The sequence below is a fragment of the Ailuropoda melanoleuca genome, chromosome 11 (genome assembly GCF_002007445.2).
Source record: "Ailuropoda melanoleuca isolate Jingjing chromosome 11, ASM200744v2, whole genome shotgun sequence".
Lineage (NCBI taxonomy): Eukaryota > Metazoa > Chordata > Mammalia > Carnivora > Ursidae > Ailuropoda > Ailuropoda melanoleuca.
This window is the reverse complement of record NC_048228.1, coordinates 64,442,310-64,460,422: the sequence shown is the minus strand read 5'-3', so window position 1 is coordinate 64,460,422 and position 18,113 is coordinate 64,442,310. Positions and strand designations below refer to the sequence as shown.

The window sequence follows — 18,113 nt, the reverse complement described above, 5'->3', positions numbered from 1 at the left end:
TCGATACTCTTTAAAGTCCCTAAAATACGAAAAAAGCAAATAGTTAAAAGAAATTGTTATGTATGTGTGTCAGTATTCATGGAGAGGTGTGAATTGCAATATATGTGATAGACAAAAATTACACAAGGAACATAGTAAAATGATTTGAATAAATATACCTCTATATACCATACTCAAGAGGCTGCAGTGGATAAATTTATGGAGAGGGACTAGGGTTTATGTTTCGATATTCTACTTTTCATAACAACTTGAAACTTTTAAATCTTCTATGCTTTCGTTTTCATTTAAAAATAAGGATGAAATGTGAATTACCATGTTAGTGCGTTTTGGATTCCATATGTATACATATAATGGTTTTCAAAGTTGAAAAAACTTTCATTTCAAGAATATTTCAATGTATACCTCCCTTTTCAACTTTGTTTTTCTCAAGTTTCACTATCAAAATCATACTCCCATGACTTGAAGGTAGAAACAAACAACAAAAATAATTGTCAAGTTTGAAGGCAAAGAGTTGCATTTCACATTACACTAATGTAGTGGCTGGATAGATATGGTATTTATTTTAAAATAATATACTACTGATAGTTATGTATCAGCTTGACAAATGAGTTCTATAGGACATCTCATGCCTTCCAGCATACTACTTTGACTTGTTTTTATTTGGGATTTCTTTGCCAATCAATAATTTTCACTGTAGCATTGTAGTTTAAATATTATCAAATAAAAACTAAAAACTTCTGGATATAATGCAAGGAGATACTATTATGGTCACATTTATGTCTATAGATCTAGAGGCAAATTTCTATTTAATATCTGAACTATGACCTCTTCATTAATAAAGTGGTAAAGCTTTACATAAGCTATGACTATGATCAATAGTTACAACAAAGCATTAGCTGTTTAGATGTTGTCTTTAAAATAAGCCATCTGGCTACATGCTCTACAAATATCCTAAGAGCAGGAAATATAGTTATATAACAACAAATTAAGTTATAAAAATGTTTCATGTGTTCATAAGTACATATGTGTATAACTTACTGAATTTTAGCTAGACATTTTTCATTTTGTCTCAGCATTAAATTGATATGATCAAAGACATGCCATTTAAAAATTCTTAAATAATTATTGAGTAGGATAACAATCATAGAAAGTTCATTGGCAGTATTTATATTAAGCAAGTATGGTGTTCAAATGAATACATGAATCAGTTTGTCCTTTATTTAATTTAGTTGCTTGCTAAAATCTGATTTGTATTATTCCTTGGTCATGCTTGATCACTAATAATTTCCTGTGCTTGATGTATTTGATTTATGTCTACATAGCATCAAGATGGATTGAATAGATAAGTGAAATACATAATTTAAGAAAAAATATAAAATAATTTTGAATTAAATTGAAAAGTGGCAGCTCTTAGTTATCCAAAAGGAATAAAAACAAGAAAAATAGGGTCAATGTCTAATTAAATTGGAGAGTAACCCAAACTTGTATCATACTATCAGAATAACATAATTCAGAATATTTTTAAATGTCCTTTAACCCAGGGTGCCTGGGTTGTACAGCTGGTTAAGCGTCTGACTCTTGGTTTCTACTCAGGTCATGAGATGGAGCCCCGCATCAGGCTCTGCCCTCGGCAGAGTGTCTCCTGAGTTTCTTTCTCCCTTTCCCTTTGCCCCTCCCCCCTGCAATCTCTCCCTCTAAAGTAAATAAATCTTTAATAAATAAATAAGTAAACAAATGTCCCTAATCCAGGACCATTACACCTTTTGAATGTGATTTCTAAGAAGTCTCAAGATTTATTTCCAGTGATGCTCAGGTCTCAATAACAAGCTGAATTATGTTTTTTGTCTTGTTTTCCTATTTAAATATTTGTTCATTTAATAACTATGTAGTGAGCTGACCCTGCATTGAAATAGTACCTAAGATTTTATTATATAATATTTGAGAAGAAAAAAATGCCATCTGATTACCGAAATTTATAATCTTAATATGAATTTTAGGTTCCAGAAATGAAACGGCATTCCTTAGTAGTGTGAGATGACAAAAAATGAATACAAATAATGATTTTGAATCATGTCTCCCAGTCTTAAAATGTATCAATGTATTAAACAGAAGAATAAAAATGAAAATAGTGGGTTTGGATGAAGGAGGGGGTGTGATAATAGAATTTAAACATAATGAGTTCAAGGTGATGATAAATTCATCAATAGAAGTAGCATGAAATAGCTGAAATAAAACTTTTTTTTAAATGGCATATTATCTGTTATGGGTTTTTCCTTTATGAAAATTGAGTGCTATATGTTATATAAGGAAGTACTCATTATGTTAGTATTTGGGGTTGACTGGAAATTTGCTAGTTTAGAACTGGAAAGATACTTTTCAATTGAATATATCTGTGTAATTATGTCTCTATCAAACAGATAAAAAGCAAAACTGTTCTTGTTAAGGAAGGTTTGCGCCTGGATTCCCATGTACTTGGTTTCATCATTCAGTCATGCAGTTCCATTTGTGCACCTGTAAAAGAGGGCAAAATGTAGCCTATTAAGACAGATGGCTGGCCAAAATAATCTAATGAGTTTCCCATATTTGCAGCTATTTCTCTATGTTAGTGACAAGATGAATGCATAAAAAAGATTTCTTTCCTATTAGGTCTTTGCTAGTTTTTGCTAAATGTAATGTTTAAGGAAAAAAATTCAAATTTGATTTATTTAAATGGAAAATTGTACCCTTGATTAAAACAATCTAGAATAACAATAGAATTTGACAAATATTCACATATTAAATTATAATTGAACCCTCACAGACTGTCTACCAGTGCAATAACTAGCACCAGTCCTTTTGCATTTTGAGAGCATGAAAAAAAATACATGCATCATACACAATGCAGTGTTCATAAAGTGCTGAAATAAAGTTTCATATTTATATATCATTTGGGATTACCTTGAACTGCTCTCAGGGTATCTTTTGTTATTTTATAGCAATCACTAGTATCTTTAGTATTGGGAAAGATCCCAAAGAGGTTATAAATTAAATTGAGAGACAAATGTATATTTACAAAAATAAGAATGGATACCTAATAATGCATTTTTATAGCACGTTTACAAATCAAACCCCATCATAAAAATAGTCCCAAGAACAATAATCCCATAAATTAAAAGAACAATTTTAGCAGCTAAATACTTATTAGTGCTTTTTAAAATATTGAGGAATTTTGATAAATATTAGAAAAATAAAACTGAATTATTACATATGTGACATCTTTTTCTGAAATGTTAATACTTTGGATTCAAAAGCATGTTAGTAAATACTTTCAATTTTAAAATTATTTTTCATTAAGTGTCTTTGATTTGATTTACTCAGCCAAAACAAAGGGGTTAATAAATGTTCATATTATCAACTTTTAAATACTAATTTTCATGATTCACTTCCTTACGGAAGTTCAACATGCCCTCCCTAGGATATTTCAGAAACTATCAAACTAATTCCAACTTGTATTACTGAGTCTAGACATTGCATCAGCAATTGCTTAATCACAATGTGCATGTGATTTTAGGGTTACTCTGCTGTACTGAAAAGGTAAATGTATGTTCTTAAATATTTAACAGCTAAGAATGAAGCAGGCTTTCTCTGATAATTTTGAAATTTGCAAGAATAAAAATCTGGCATTGTTGCTACTGAAAGCATCTGCCAGTAGGACTTTGACTCAAATTAATCGACACTTGGAGTATTTAAGTATTTAGGACAAAAAGGATAAAAGCCATGTGATAATATTTTGCCAAGCAAAGAGTTGAAAGAAGCCAGCTTATATTCATATGAAGGGAGATGCCAAGAAGGGCAAACAGAAACATAGTCATGGAGAACTGGAATTGCAAAGAGTGGGGGAAAAAAAAAAACAAAAACAAAACCGTAAACCAAGAGAAAAAGCAAGCTGTAACCAGCAATGAGGTGAAGCTTGCATCAAGAAGAAGGATAAAGCCAATTATTTCAGGAGATAATAGAGCAAAAGCTACCTTTCAAGGAAAGTGAATCAGTTCTGTGAACCACATCTCTCCTTATTTTGTATGTATGTACATATGTATGTATGTATATATGTATGTATGTATATCTCCTGGTTTTGCCAGAGCAGACGTTTGGCACAGTCTCCTTTCATTGTTTAGCTGCAAGATTTAATGGAAAGGTCTCATCCTCATGCTTGTTATGTATCTATTAATCAAATGTCACACAGGTTATCGTTTTATGTTAGAATTGTGGCTGTCAAAGTCTAGGAGATCTTCAAACAGATCTGTAATTTGACCAGAGAGAATCAATGTTAGGAAGTAGAAACATATTACTTGGTAATAGATTTTTTAAGTCCCAAACATTCAAGTATGAATAGTTTCAGTTTCCTGGTGTAAGGAATCAGTGGTTTATTTAACAGTGACCATGTACAATGTTGGAGTCATTTGAAATTGCTAGGTAAGGGGACTAGATCCATTTTATGGTAGGGTAATAGTTGGGTTTTGTTTAGTTTTATTGTTTATGTCTTTCAGAGGGGAAGATTTGATGAATTGGGGAACTTAGGCTTCTAAGAGAACTTCACGCTGAGTGTTTTGAAGTCCAGGACACATCAATAAAAATAGAAAAAAAGAGCCCATTGTCTACGTTTCCTAAATGTGTATGCTATTAAAAATACTCCAGATAGACAAGTCTCTAAGGGAGTGGAGTTTGGTACCTCAAATATATTTTGTTCCTGGTGATAAAGCTGAAATCACCTGTGATCAATATCTGTAAGAAGAATTTTTTTTTTAAAGTAGATGAATAGATTTAAGCCAAGTGGGAACAAGACTCCAATGCTATAATTTAGTGTATTGGTTTTATATGCCAGACGTTGGAGTAGACTAATGATGGAGACAAAGCCAAGCAATGCTTGTGTTTGTGAAATATTTTCCCCGCCAAAAATAGAGTGTGAGGAATAGTTTTTATTAGATAATGTAAGGAATAGAAACAAGAAGTATCAGAAATATAAACACCCACTGAAATAAATTTCTGGAAACTATTACATTTAGTAAGTACATTTGTCTTTAAATTTGTGATAATTCGACATATCACAACAGATATAAATAAGAGAAAGCATTTCTGCCCATATCTGCATTTTTGGGGATTTAAACATAAAATTTCAAAGAGATGGTAATAAGTGGATTAGATTTTGTACACTGACCCCCGTTCTTGTGGAAGAGGAAGTTATCTACATTATCCTAGGATATTTTTAATCCTAAATTTTATAATTTATAATAAAAGACCAGATCCCTACACCTTTGGAACATGGGCTACTGCAACTCTAAAGGAATATGCAAACATACAGTTAGTTGTCATAGACTCCTAAAATATGCAACTTTCCACTTATTACAGCTCAAAAATCAACTTTGTGTCCATTAATCTCATAATTGTAAATTCTGATTTACTAAAGTGAATTCCCTGGAAGAGGAAGTATAGATAGAAATTATTAGAGTTAAGGGGCAATTAAACCTGATAGTGATAAAACTGAGGGTCTTTTGGTCATCAAAAACCTGGCATATGCCTTTCTATATTCATTCATTTTATATGAATCTGAATATAAGTTTATTTATTGTATATACCTATTCATTTAAAACTATTTTTTCCAGGTTTTCAAGGGCCTCTTTTCACTTTATTCTTTTTTAAAAAGGTACAATACATACATTACATTAGTTTCAGGTATACAACATAAAAATGTGATATTTGTATATATTGTTAAATTATCACACTAAGTCTAGTTAACATCTGTCACCATAGTTACAGAATTTTATTTTCTTGTAATGAGACATTTTCAGATCTATTCTCTTAGTAACTTTTAAATATGCAACAAAGTATTATTAACTAGTCACTGTGCTATAAATTATATCCCCATAATTTATTTTGTAACAGGAAGTTTGCATCTTTTGACTTCATTCGCCCATTTTGCACAACCCCACTCCCACCTCCTGCATCTGGTAACCACTAATCTGTTCTCTATGGCTATGAGCCCTTTTTTTTCCCTCCTCTTATTTAGTATATTGCCCTCAAGGTTCATCTGTGGTGTTGAAAATGGTGAGATTTAATTCCTTTTTATGGATGATTAATACCTACTGTATATACTGCATTTTCTTTTTTCATATCTTGGCTACTATAAATGATGCTGCAATGAACATGGGGGTGCATATATATTTTTGAGCTAATAGTGTTATTTTCTTTGGATAGTTATCAGTGGAATTTCTGGATCATATAGTTCTATTTTTAATTTTTTTCATGAACCACCATATTATTTTCCATACTGGCTGCACCAATTTACATCCCCACCAACAGAGCACAAGGCTTCGCTTTTCTCTACATCCTCACCAAAACATGTTACTTCTTATATTTTTGACAAGAGACATTCTAACAAGTTTGAAGTGATTTAGAGTCTCCTGATTATTAGTGATGTTGAGTATCTTTTCATATCCCTGTTGAAAATTTATGTGTCTTTGGAAAAATGCCTATTCTGATCATGTGCTCATTTTTAAATTAGATTGCTTTTCTGCTATTGAGGTGTACGAGTTCTTTATATATTTTGGATATTAACCCAATATCCAGATATGATTTGCAAATAACCTTCTCCTAGTCAGTATGTTGCCTTTTCATTCCATTGGTGGTTTCCTTTGCTGTGCAGAAAAATTTAATTTGATATAGTCCCACTTGTTTATTTTTGCTTTTATTCCCTTTGCTTTTGATGTCAAATCCAAAAATATGGTCACAAAATTGATGTCAAGGAGTTTACTTCCTGTTTTGTTCTAGGAATTTAAGTTTTGGGGTCTTATTTGAAGTCTTTAATCCATTTTGAGTTAATATTTGTGTATGGTGCAAGATAATGGCCCAATGTATTCTTTTACATGTGGCTGTCCAGTTGTGCCTGCACCATTTTATTAAAGAGAGTGTCCTTCCCCATTGTATATTCTTGGCTCCTCTGTTGTAAATTAATTCACATACATGCATGGGTTTATTTCTGGGCTCTCTATTCTATTTCACTGATTATATAATCTGTTTTTGTGCCAGGACCATTCTGTTTTGATTAACAGATTTGTAATAAAGTTTGAAATTAGGGAGATGATGTGTCCCAATTTGTTCTTTCTCAAGATTGCTTTTGGAGTCTCTTGTGGTTTCATAGAAATTTTAGGATTGTTTGTTCTATTTATATTTAATGTAATTGTAAATGAGATTTTTAAAAAAAAATCCTCTTTCTGTTCATTATTAGTGAATAGAAACACATCAGATTTCTGTCTATTGATATTGCACCTGGAACATCACTAACTCCATTTATTTATTTATTTATTTAGTTAGTTCAAACAGTTTTTTTTTTGGCAGAATCTTTAGGGTTATGTATAAATAATAACATCAAACTGTGACAGTTTTACTTCTACTTTCCAATTTGGAGGCCTTTTCTTTTTCTTGCCTAATTTCTCTGGCCAGAACTTCTAATACTAGTTTGAATCAAAGTGGTAAAAGTAGGCATCCTTGCTTTGTTCCTGATCTTAGCAGAAAAGTCTTTGTATTTTTACCATTGAGTATGATGTTAGCTGTGGGCTTGTCATAAATGGCCTTTATTATGTTGAGGTATGTTCCTTCTTTACTCACTGTTGAGAGGTTTCTTTTTTTTTTCCCCTAAGTGGATGAATATTTCTGCAGTTATTGTCAAATATTTCTGCAGTTATTAAAATGATCATGAGTTTTATTTTTCATTATGTTCATGTGGTTTTATCATATTGATTGATTTGTAAATGTTGAACCATCCTTGCATCCCTAGAGTAAATCCTACTTGGTCACAGTATATGACCCTTTTAATGTATTGCTGAATTTGTTTTGCTAGTATTTTTTTGAAGATCATTGCATCAATGTTCATCAGAGATATCGGCTTGTAATTTTCTTTTCTTGTCACATCCTTGTCTGGTTCTGGTATCTGGATAATGCTGGCTTTGTAAATGAGATTGAAAGCGTTTCCTCCTCTTCTATTTTTGGAAGAATTTGCAAAGAATTGATATTAATTATTCTTTGAATGTTGATAGATTTATCAGAGAAGCCATGTAGCCATGGACGTTTGTTTTGAGGTTTTGATTATTGATTTCAATCTCCTTACTAGTAATAGGTTTGGTAAGATTTTTCTCTCCATTAACTCTTGTAAGTTGTATGTTTCTAGTAATTCATCCATTGCTTGTAGATTTTCAGATTTATTGGCATACAGTTCATAGCTTCTTGTGTGAAACTTTGTGGTTTTGTGGTATCAGTTGTAAAGTCTCCTCTTTCATTTCTGATTTTGAGTCCTTTTCATTTTTGGTGAGTCTAGCTAAAGATTTGACAATTATGTCTTTTCAAAGAAAAAGCTCTTAGTTTTGTTGATATTTAATATTGTCTTTTTAGTATTTATTTCATTTATTTCCATTCTGACCTTTATTTCCTACCATGTACTAACTTTGGGCTTCATTTTTTGTTTGTTTTTGTTTTTCTGTTTTGTTGTTTTTTAGTTCTTTAAAGTATAAAGTTAGGTTGTTTGAGATTTTTCCTGTTTCTTGAATTACACTTTTATCTCTATGAACCTCCTTTTTAGAACTCTTTTTTTGCTGCATCCCATAAGTTTTGGTACATTGTATTTCCATCTTTATTTGTCTCAAAGTATTTTTTTTTTTAAATTTGGTTCAAGGTATTTCTTTTTTGATATCTTTGTTGACCCATTGGTTATTTAGTAGCATGTTGTTTAATTCTCACACATTTCTGAATTTTACAGTTTTCTTATAAGTGTTTTCTGGCTTTATACTATAGTATTTAGAAAAAGATGATTGCTATAAATTCTGTCTCCTTAAATTTATTAAGGCTCACTTTGTGGCCTGGTCTGTGTTGTCTAGGAAAATCCGCTGATTTCCGTAGCCTGGATTTTGGGGAGTGTATACTATGGTCTGTCAAGTTTACCTTCAGAGACAGATTTGAAAATGTAACTCTATTTGATATAGTACCATTCCACTAAACTTATAATCTATATTTAAAATTTTCATGTTTTCTGTTCTTATGCTTGGTTTGTTTAGATATAACAAAATATGTCTCCTCTCAAATCTTCCGTTGGTTATACACACAAGACTATTTGTAAGCATATTAAAGTGATTCAGTAATTGACAGTTTACAAACAGGAGAAAGTCATGTCTCCCAAGCAGGATGGTGTTTCTACTTAAGTGGGATGCAAATTTGGCCAGTCATAAGAAAGTGATATTATATGTTCTTTGATCTATCTGCTTCTTCAATATTCTCTGCATTACTGATCACATTTAGATCACTAATGCAGAGATTATTCCTTCTGTGAATTTATCATATAAATACATTGAACTACTCATATGTTTATTTACCATGTAAATTATAGTATAGATGTTATAAAATAAGATATAGCAGGGATATTGCAGCCATATTGATTTATTTACCGATCCTGACTTGGCTACTGATTACTCCGGCAATCAATTTTTCTCATATCTAAAATTAACATAATAATGCTCAAGCTTTAAGCCTGTTATGAAAAGTTCACACAATAAACATATACAATTTCTAATTTAGTGCCTAATCAGCAATGCACTCAATAAACAGTGTGTGTCTGTGTTTGTCTATATCCTCATTAGAATAAGTAAACTGGATTTCTGATGTAAGCATCAGATAACTGTTCCTGGTTTAAGTATGATAAGAGTTTTCATCCTGTACTTGATTATTGGTATTTGATTATTGACACCAGAGTTGAGCCTCAATCTTGGTATTCAGATACAATCTATCACTCAGTGTCAGATTTATTTTTGCCCTTTAAAATTCCAAATAAATGTGAATGTCAGTCACATTAATAGAAATATTGTGTGTGATCAATTATAAAGTGACATCCTATATAATCAGTGTAATCTCAGCACTATGAAAAATATATTTTATTTATTAGAGTGATTACCTTAACTTTAAAACATATTTATAATCTAGATATAACTTGTATTGAAAAATCCCTTTATACTCTTTACATATTCAATTTCTATCAGTTTGTATATATGTGTATAAGTTTGCATATATGTATATAATTGGACATAAATAATGTTAATACTGAATATTTTTAAAATACAGAAATAGATTGATAAATTATTAAAGCAGTATCATTAACCACATATTTTTTTTCTTAGCTTTTTATTTATTTATTAGAGCACAAGGGAGACTGAGAGGGAGAAGCAGATTCCCCACTGAGCAGAGAGCCCAATGCAGAGCTTGATCCCAGGACCTTGAGATCATGACCTGATCTGAAGGCAGCGGCTTAACTGACTGAGTCACCCAGGCACCCCAACCACATATTTCTATTAGAAAATATCCTTGAGTCCATAAATCTTTTTGATTTTTAACTATTAATATCAGGCAAGATTACAGTGATGATAATATCATATAACTCTAATTTTGTATAGTTGTTTGGGATATTAGGTTTCATAATATCAAAATAGCTCTTGAACAATTCTTTATATTACATATTTCCACATAAGCTATAAGTATTTCAAAAAATCCTGTTTTGAAACTTCACATCTTAGGATGCCTGGGTGGCTCAGTCGGTTAAGCATCTGCCTTCAGCTCAGGTCATGATCCCAGGGTCCTGGGACTGAGTCCTGCATCAGGCTCCTCGCTCAGCAGGGATCCTGCTTCTCCCTCTGCCAGTCACTTCCCCTGCTTGTGCTCTCTCTCTCTGACAAATAAATAAATAAATAAAATCTTTAAAAAAAAAACAAAAAAACTTCACATCATATAAGAATGTTAACTCTTTGACATTACTTGTAACTTGACAAATCCCTAATATCAATAATATCAATCAAATGTATATATAAAAATAACAATAATATGAAAAAAGTGTATTTTCCAAAACACACTATTCTCACTAATTCACTCTCAAACAAATTTTTAAAAACCGCTTAAAAAGACATTTCTTTGTAATTTGTCATTTTGGAAGCTCAAAATTTAAATAAAAATTGTCAAGTAATTTGCTAGAAACTGTCACCATTTTCAGCACTTGCAGAAGAATTTTCAATATTGGTTTAAAGTTATGGCCCCTAGGAAGTTTAAGGGAAAAAAATTACTAGAATAGTTCCTTTAATTACATGTTACTATGCCCCAAAGGGTTCCTAAAATCATTAAATGTCTTAATTTTTGCTTTATTCATCAGATATCTAGACATAGCGAAACCATCAGAATATCTTAAATCCAACAGCATGATGAATCATTGCTTTTCTTTTATTTGCTGTTACAAGATGTATAGGCATAACACAGCAAAATCATGGTGAATCTGATTGAATAAATATTTATAGGAAGGAAAATCAGTGAAGAAAATATGCATTTAAATTTCAATAGCAATGGGACAGAGTTGTAGTTAAAATTTATTAAAATCGTAAGGATAATTTCCCCAATACACCTTCATTGAATGTTAAGAATGGAATTATAATAGTGAATATGAGAATTGTTGACCATACGCAAAAACTAGTGGGCCACTTCTTTCATTTTTCCTCAACTAATTTTGAAGTTTTCTACCAAGTAAAAGTTATTTTAAAAAAATGCAGAAGTAACTAAAAAATGTGTAAAGGATGCTTGAATCAAAGAATCTTTAAAGTGTAAGGTAAGGAGATCAATACTAAAATAGGAAGATTATACCAATAACTCTGAATATTATTAATGACTATCAACATTTTCAGTAGTTAAAGGGATTTTTGAGATTAACCCAAATAGTTTGCCAGAAACTTGAACTAAATATTTGAAGTGCTGAGCCTTGAAAGGAAAAATAATTCTGACTTGCTACTTGCTGTAAAAATCCCCTTTATTCTGGGCATGTGGGTGGCACACAGTTGGTTAAGCCTCCAACTCTTGGTTTCAGCTCAGGTTGTGGTCTCAGGGTTGTGAGTTTCAGCCTGGCATTGAGCTATGCGCTCAGTGTGGAGTCTGCTTGTGACTCTCTCTCCCTCTGCCCCATCCCCTCCACCCCCCCCCTTAAATAAATAAATCTTTTTAAAAATCCCCTTTATTCTTCTACTGGAAGATGATACAGATAAAACTTCAGAAATTGTTTCATTATTTTGAATATTTATTAATTACTCTAATGCTACAATTCTAGATCCATGATGTAAGAGCATATTTTTCAAGTAATTATATAAAGAAATAAATGTGTGTAGAAATAGGATAAAAATCTTGGTCTGCTTCAGAAATGGTAAAATTTCCCTTCTTTTGGCGTTACATAACTCTTCAGTTTGTGTTTTGGTGAATTTATCACCACTGCCACCATAAAATCTTCAAAGATTGAAGAGGAAAGTAGTCTTTATCTTACATGCTATTAAAGATAAATGTAATAACTTGTCACCAGCATCCTTTCAACAATATCTTTTACATGAAAAAGTAAGCCAAAAGTGAATAAACCTTGTGCTCTTTTACCAATAGCAAATGAACATGAACAACTGTTTACAGCACAAATGTGAAGTATAATGACTCCTGAAAGCATCTAGCTGATTCTTGTGCTGAAAACTACTGTGCCCATGCAGCGAGTTCATATTTTTAAAAACTTTGTCTACCAAAGCTTTAGTAATACAATTATAATAATTATCTCCAATTTTAGATTTATTCTTGTATCCCACCAATTCATTCTACATGCATTTAAAGAGAAAAATCACAATACTAGAGTCAGAGATCAACAGTGCCGAGATTAAAGAAGTTTGTAGCGAGATATTAATTGTATTGGATCTTCCTTTTATAAGTAATCTACCCTCAGGAAAATGACTAATTTAACCTCAGTTCCCCTCTATGTACAAATAGAAGATAAACATAATTTATAAAGTTATTTTAGTGCCGGGATAATATAAAGCTTGTATATGGGTTATAGTTGATAAATGTTGACCATCAGTAGAATGGTAATAATATTGTTATTTCAGTTTTAACTTTGATGTAATGGATATCCTCAGCCAAGTTTCTTATGTTTTCTGGGATCTGTTTATTCATCTGTTCCATGGTTCAGTTGGATGTTATACATCTCTGTTTTTAGAACTAGCAAGCCTCCACAATTCTGAATATGAATTCATTCTCTTGTGCATATTTCAAGTGAACTGAAATTGTGCTAAATATGAACATAAAATAAAATACATACTTTTCTTCCGCCTAGTCAGTATCTTTGATCATTATTTGAGGAAATTAACATTTCTTTACCTCTTCAGATTAAAATACCTCAAGGGATCACAACATTGACCATTTAAAATAATCAATTACTATCTAGGTTTGCTTTGCTAAGTACAAATTTCAGACTATTGGCATTATCCAGTTTTCCTTAAAATTTTATCACATTTTACCTTTTGAAAATTTTGTCTCCTTGACAAATTTAACTTACAAAAGAAAAAGGCAGGAAGACATAGTCATATCTGAGTGCAAACTGTAAGACATTTTAATGTTATTTAATGATTTTAACTGGTATCTTTATAAGCAGCACAACAGTGCCAATAGATAAAAAGTAAAAGGACCCAAAATTCTGATGCACAATATGTGTTACATTCAGACACAATGAAAGGAAAGTACATCTGGAAGAAAAAGATAATGGCTTTGTCTTGGACTGAGCAGTAGAAACCCTTACTGCAGCACTTGTCCATTAATCATCAAGTTACAGTAGCAGGATCTGGCAATTGGATAGAATGGACTATTTGCATTAAAAATCTGTCAATTTAAAATGTAATAAAAACAAGAAAATCAATAATAACACATTTAAATTCAGAGTCGTCACAGCACTGCAACAGCAATCAGTCATATTTACCAAGGCCACGTATATAATAATCCTCCTCATCCCTATATAATTACTAGCTTTGCCTCTTGAATTATCAACAGCTCTCGTGGCTTATTGCCTCATACTTGTTTAATAAGCATCTGCAATCAATAATCTCACCACAGAGTAAGAGGCAACCAGCCAGTCAGGCTCGGGGTGTAAATGCTGCAGAAGTGATCATTACATCCATGTGAATGACAAGGAGGTGGCTGTGCTAATGGGAGAGGCATGCAGTAAAGATGTAATTTAGAAAATTTGTTTACTGGAATGTGTGGGTCTTACCATGGCTGCTGGTGTCTCAGCTATGTGGAACATCACCCTTGAAAACACATCTTCAAATCCTTCCCAGAGGTGCTTTTATGGTGATCACCTCCAGCAGCTGTCTTCTGTATCTTGCTATCGACATAACACATCCAGCTCACCTCAAATGCTTTTATTCAGCTGAAAAGCAAACAGTTATTTTATTATTTCGCATGTTATATGTTGGAGAACAGGAATTTATATGCAAATTTGAGTATTGGTGACACTTTGATGACAAGAGTTTAAGGACCAATTGTAGTTGTCAAAAATGTTTGAAAACCACTATTAATGCCATTCGCATGAAAAATGAAATTGAAAATCCCAATAGAGAAAATGTGTTATATGGATAGCAACATACTGCTTATTTTACTCAGTCTGTTGAGTTATAGAGATTCCCATGTTTTACAAAAGGGAACTGGAAATACCATCAGGACAATATCATTTAATTTTTAACCTTGTAAATATTAACTATGCTCATTGCTTTTATCACTTAAAATTCAACATTTATCCATAATTTAGGAGACATAAAGAACATATAAAAACTGCATTTGTTCTCAAAGTATTTGTATTACATAGATAGCACAGAAAAAACCAATCATTTAAAAAAGGCTCAGGAGTGCTTGTTTTATATTCTTATTTGGAAGCGATGTTATAGATCCATTGAACTTTTTTGGTTTTCCAAATTTTTTTATTGAAGTACAGTTGATACACAACGTTACATTTGTTTCAAGTGTACAACATAGTGACTTGACAACTCTATACATTATGTTATGTTCACAAGTGTAGATACCATCTGTCACAATACAAAGCTATTATGATACCATTGACTATATTCCCTGTGCTGTACTTTTCATCTCTGAGACTTATTTATTCTGTAACTGGAAGTATACCTCCCACTCCCCTTAACCCATTTGCCCATCCCTCCAGCTCCCTCCTCTCTAGCAACCACTAGTTCTCTGTATTAACAGGATTTTTTTTTTTTTTGCTTTTTTGTTGTTGTTGTTTGTTTTCTATTTTAGATTCCACATTTAAGTGAAATCATATGGTATTTGTCTTTCTTTGACTGGTTTATTTCACTTAGCATAATACCCTCTAGGGCTACCCATGTTGTTGCAGATGTCGCACTTTTTTTCTTTCTTATGGTTGAGTAATATTGTATATATATATATATGGTTGAGTAATATTTCATATATATATTTTCACTCACATCTTCTTGATCCATTTGTTTCTCAAAGGACACTTAGCTGCTTCTATATCTTGAGTATTATAAATAATGCTGCAATCACCAAAAGGGTGAATATATCTTTTCGAATTAGTGTTTTTATTTGCTTTGTGTAAATACATAGTAGTGGACTTACTGGATTATATGGTAGTTCTATTTTTAATTTTTTGAGGAACCTCCATACTGTTTTCCATAGTGGCTACACCATTTCCCATCAACAGTACATTAGGGTTCCTTTTTCTCCACATTCTCACCAATACTTGCTTCTTATCTTTTTGATACTAGCCATTCTGACTGGTATGAGGGGTTATCTCATTATAGTTGTGATTTATATTTACCTGATTATGACTGATGTTGAGTATCTTTTGACTTGTCTGTTGACCATCTGTATATCTTTGAAAAATGCCTGTTTCACTCCTCTGTTTTTAAATCAAAATTTTTTAATGTTGAGTGGTATGAGTTCTTCATATATTTTGGGTATTAACTCCTTACCAAATAAATCATTTGCAAATATCTTCTCCTATTCATCAGGTTGCCTTTTTGTTTTGTTGATACTTTTCTTTGCTGTGCAAAAGCTTTTTATTAAAAAAAAAACACTTTTTATTTTGGTGTAGTGCCAATAGTTTATTTTTTCTTTTGTTTCCCTTGCCCATAGAGACATATCTGGAAAAAGTGTTGCTAAGTTCAATGTCAAAGTGATTACCACTTATGTTTTATTCCAGGACTTTTATGGTTTCAGGTCTCATATTTAAATCTTTAATTGATTTTGAGTTTATTTTTATGTATGAGAGTGGTGCAGTTTGCATCACTTATTGAAGAGACCTTTTTTCCATTGTATATTCTTGCTTCCTTTATTGTAGTTTAATTGATCATGTATGCATGGGTTTACTTCTGTTCTGTTGATCTATGTGTCTTTTTGTGCCAGTACCATACTGCTTTATTATAGCTTTGTAGTATATCTTTTTAAAAAAAATATTTGAGAGCGGGGGTGGGGTGGGGGAGAGACTCTCAGACTCCCCACTGAGCATGGAGTCCTACCTGGGGCTCAATCTCACAACCCTGAAATCATGACCTGAGTCAAAATCAAGAGTTGACTGCTCAGGGGCGCCTGGGTGGCACAGCGGTTAAGAGTCTGCCTTTGGCTAAGGGCATGATCCTGGCATTATGGGATCGAGCCCCACATCAGGCTCCTCTGCTATGAGCCTGCTTCTTCCTCTCCCACTCTCCCTGCTTGTGTTCCCTCTCTCGCTGGCTGTCTCTCTCTGTCAAAAAAATAAAAATCTTTAAAAAAAAAAAAAAGTTGACTGCTCAACCGACTGAGCCACTCAGGTGCCCCTGTAGTGTATCTTGAAATCTGAGATTGTGATACCTCCAGTTTTGTTTTTCTTTTTCAAGATTGCTTAGGCTATTTGGGGTCTTTTGTGATCCCATACAAATTTTAAAATTGTTTTAATTCTGTGAAAAATGCTGTTGGTATTTTTATAGGGATTACACTGAATCTGTAGATTGCAAGGGTAGTATGAACCTATTAACTATTTTAATTCTTCTAATCCATGAGCATGCATTATCTCTCCATTTGTTTGTGTCATCTTCAATTTCTTTCATCAGTGTTTTATAGTTTTCAGAGTATAGGTCTTTTACCTCCTTGGTTAAGTTTATTTCTAGGTATTTAATTATTTTTGGTATAATTCTAAATGCAATTATTTTCTTAATTTCTTTCTGGTATTTCATTATTCATGTATAGACGTACAACACACTTCTATATATTAATTTTGTACCTATAAACTTTATTGAATTATTACTTCTGATGTTTTTTAGAGGAGTCTTTAGGGCTTTTATGTATAGTAGCATGCCATCTGCACATAGTGACAGTTTCTTATCAATGTAGATGCCTTTTATTTTTCTTATCTTAGAGCTGTTGCTAGGACTTCCAGTAGTATGTTGAATAAAAGTGATGACAGAGTGGACATCCTTGTCTTGGTTCCTGATCTTAAAGGAATCGCTCTCAGTTTTTCACCACTGAACATGATGTTGCTGTGGGTTTTTCCAATGTGGCCTTCATTATGTGGAGGTATGTTCCCTCTAAACCCACTTCAGTGAGAGTTTTTATCCGGATGTTGAATGGATGTTGAATTTTGTCAAGTGCTTCTTCTGTGCAATGAGATATGATTTTTATTCTTTATTTTGTTAATGTGATGTATCTTATTGATTTATAGATATTGAACCATTGTTGCATCTCTAGAGTAATCACACTTCATCATGGTGAATGATCCTTTTAATGTGTTGTTGAATGTGATTTGCTCATATTTTGTGAGCACTGAACTACATTTTACATGAATTTTAGCATAGTTCAGACTGTAAAATGTGCTGCATAATACAGAATTAAAAAATGTGCCCCCAGTTATTGGGTGGGATTTATTTCAGGGCTTCACACCCATTAGGGTAGGGCAGAATCTTACTGGTCTATGCTAAAGATCTCCTCAGGCCCCTATGGAGACTTTATTAAGGAAGGGCTGAGTGTGATAACCTTTTCATGGTGAGAAATTGAAGGGTAGGAAAGTGTTGCGGAATCTCAGTACCACGAATACAACTAAGGATATAAGTAAATTAGGGCATGTGATTTTCATATAGAGGGCTATATAAGGGCTGTCAATTTAAATTTTCAGTAGTTTCTAGAATGTTACTTTCATTTATTTGTTGTCCTTACAGCTTCTGGTAATTCTTTATAGTGCTTATATATATATATATATATATATA

At 32.3% G+C, this 18,113-nt stretch overlaps 1 long non-coding RNA gene across 1 annotated transcript in view; it reads right to left on the bottom strand.

The window, feature by feature from the left end:
* Window positions 1–2,453: 2,453 nt before the first annotated feature.
* The window catches only part of LOC105242345, a 29,431-nt gene continuing 13,771 nt past the window's right edge, over window positions 2,454–18,113 (bottom strand). The window contains exons 2-3 of the long non-coding RNA XR_002141357.1: window positions 14,117–14,275; window positions 2,454–2,511 (exon numbers count right to left, since the gene is read on the bottom strand). This is a non-coding gene — a long non-coding RNA (uncharacterized LOC105242345). The remainder of the gene's footprint in view (window positions 2,512–14,116; window positions 14,276–18,113) is intronic.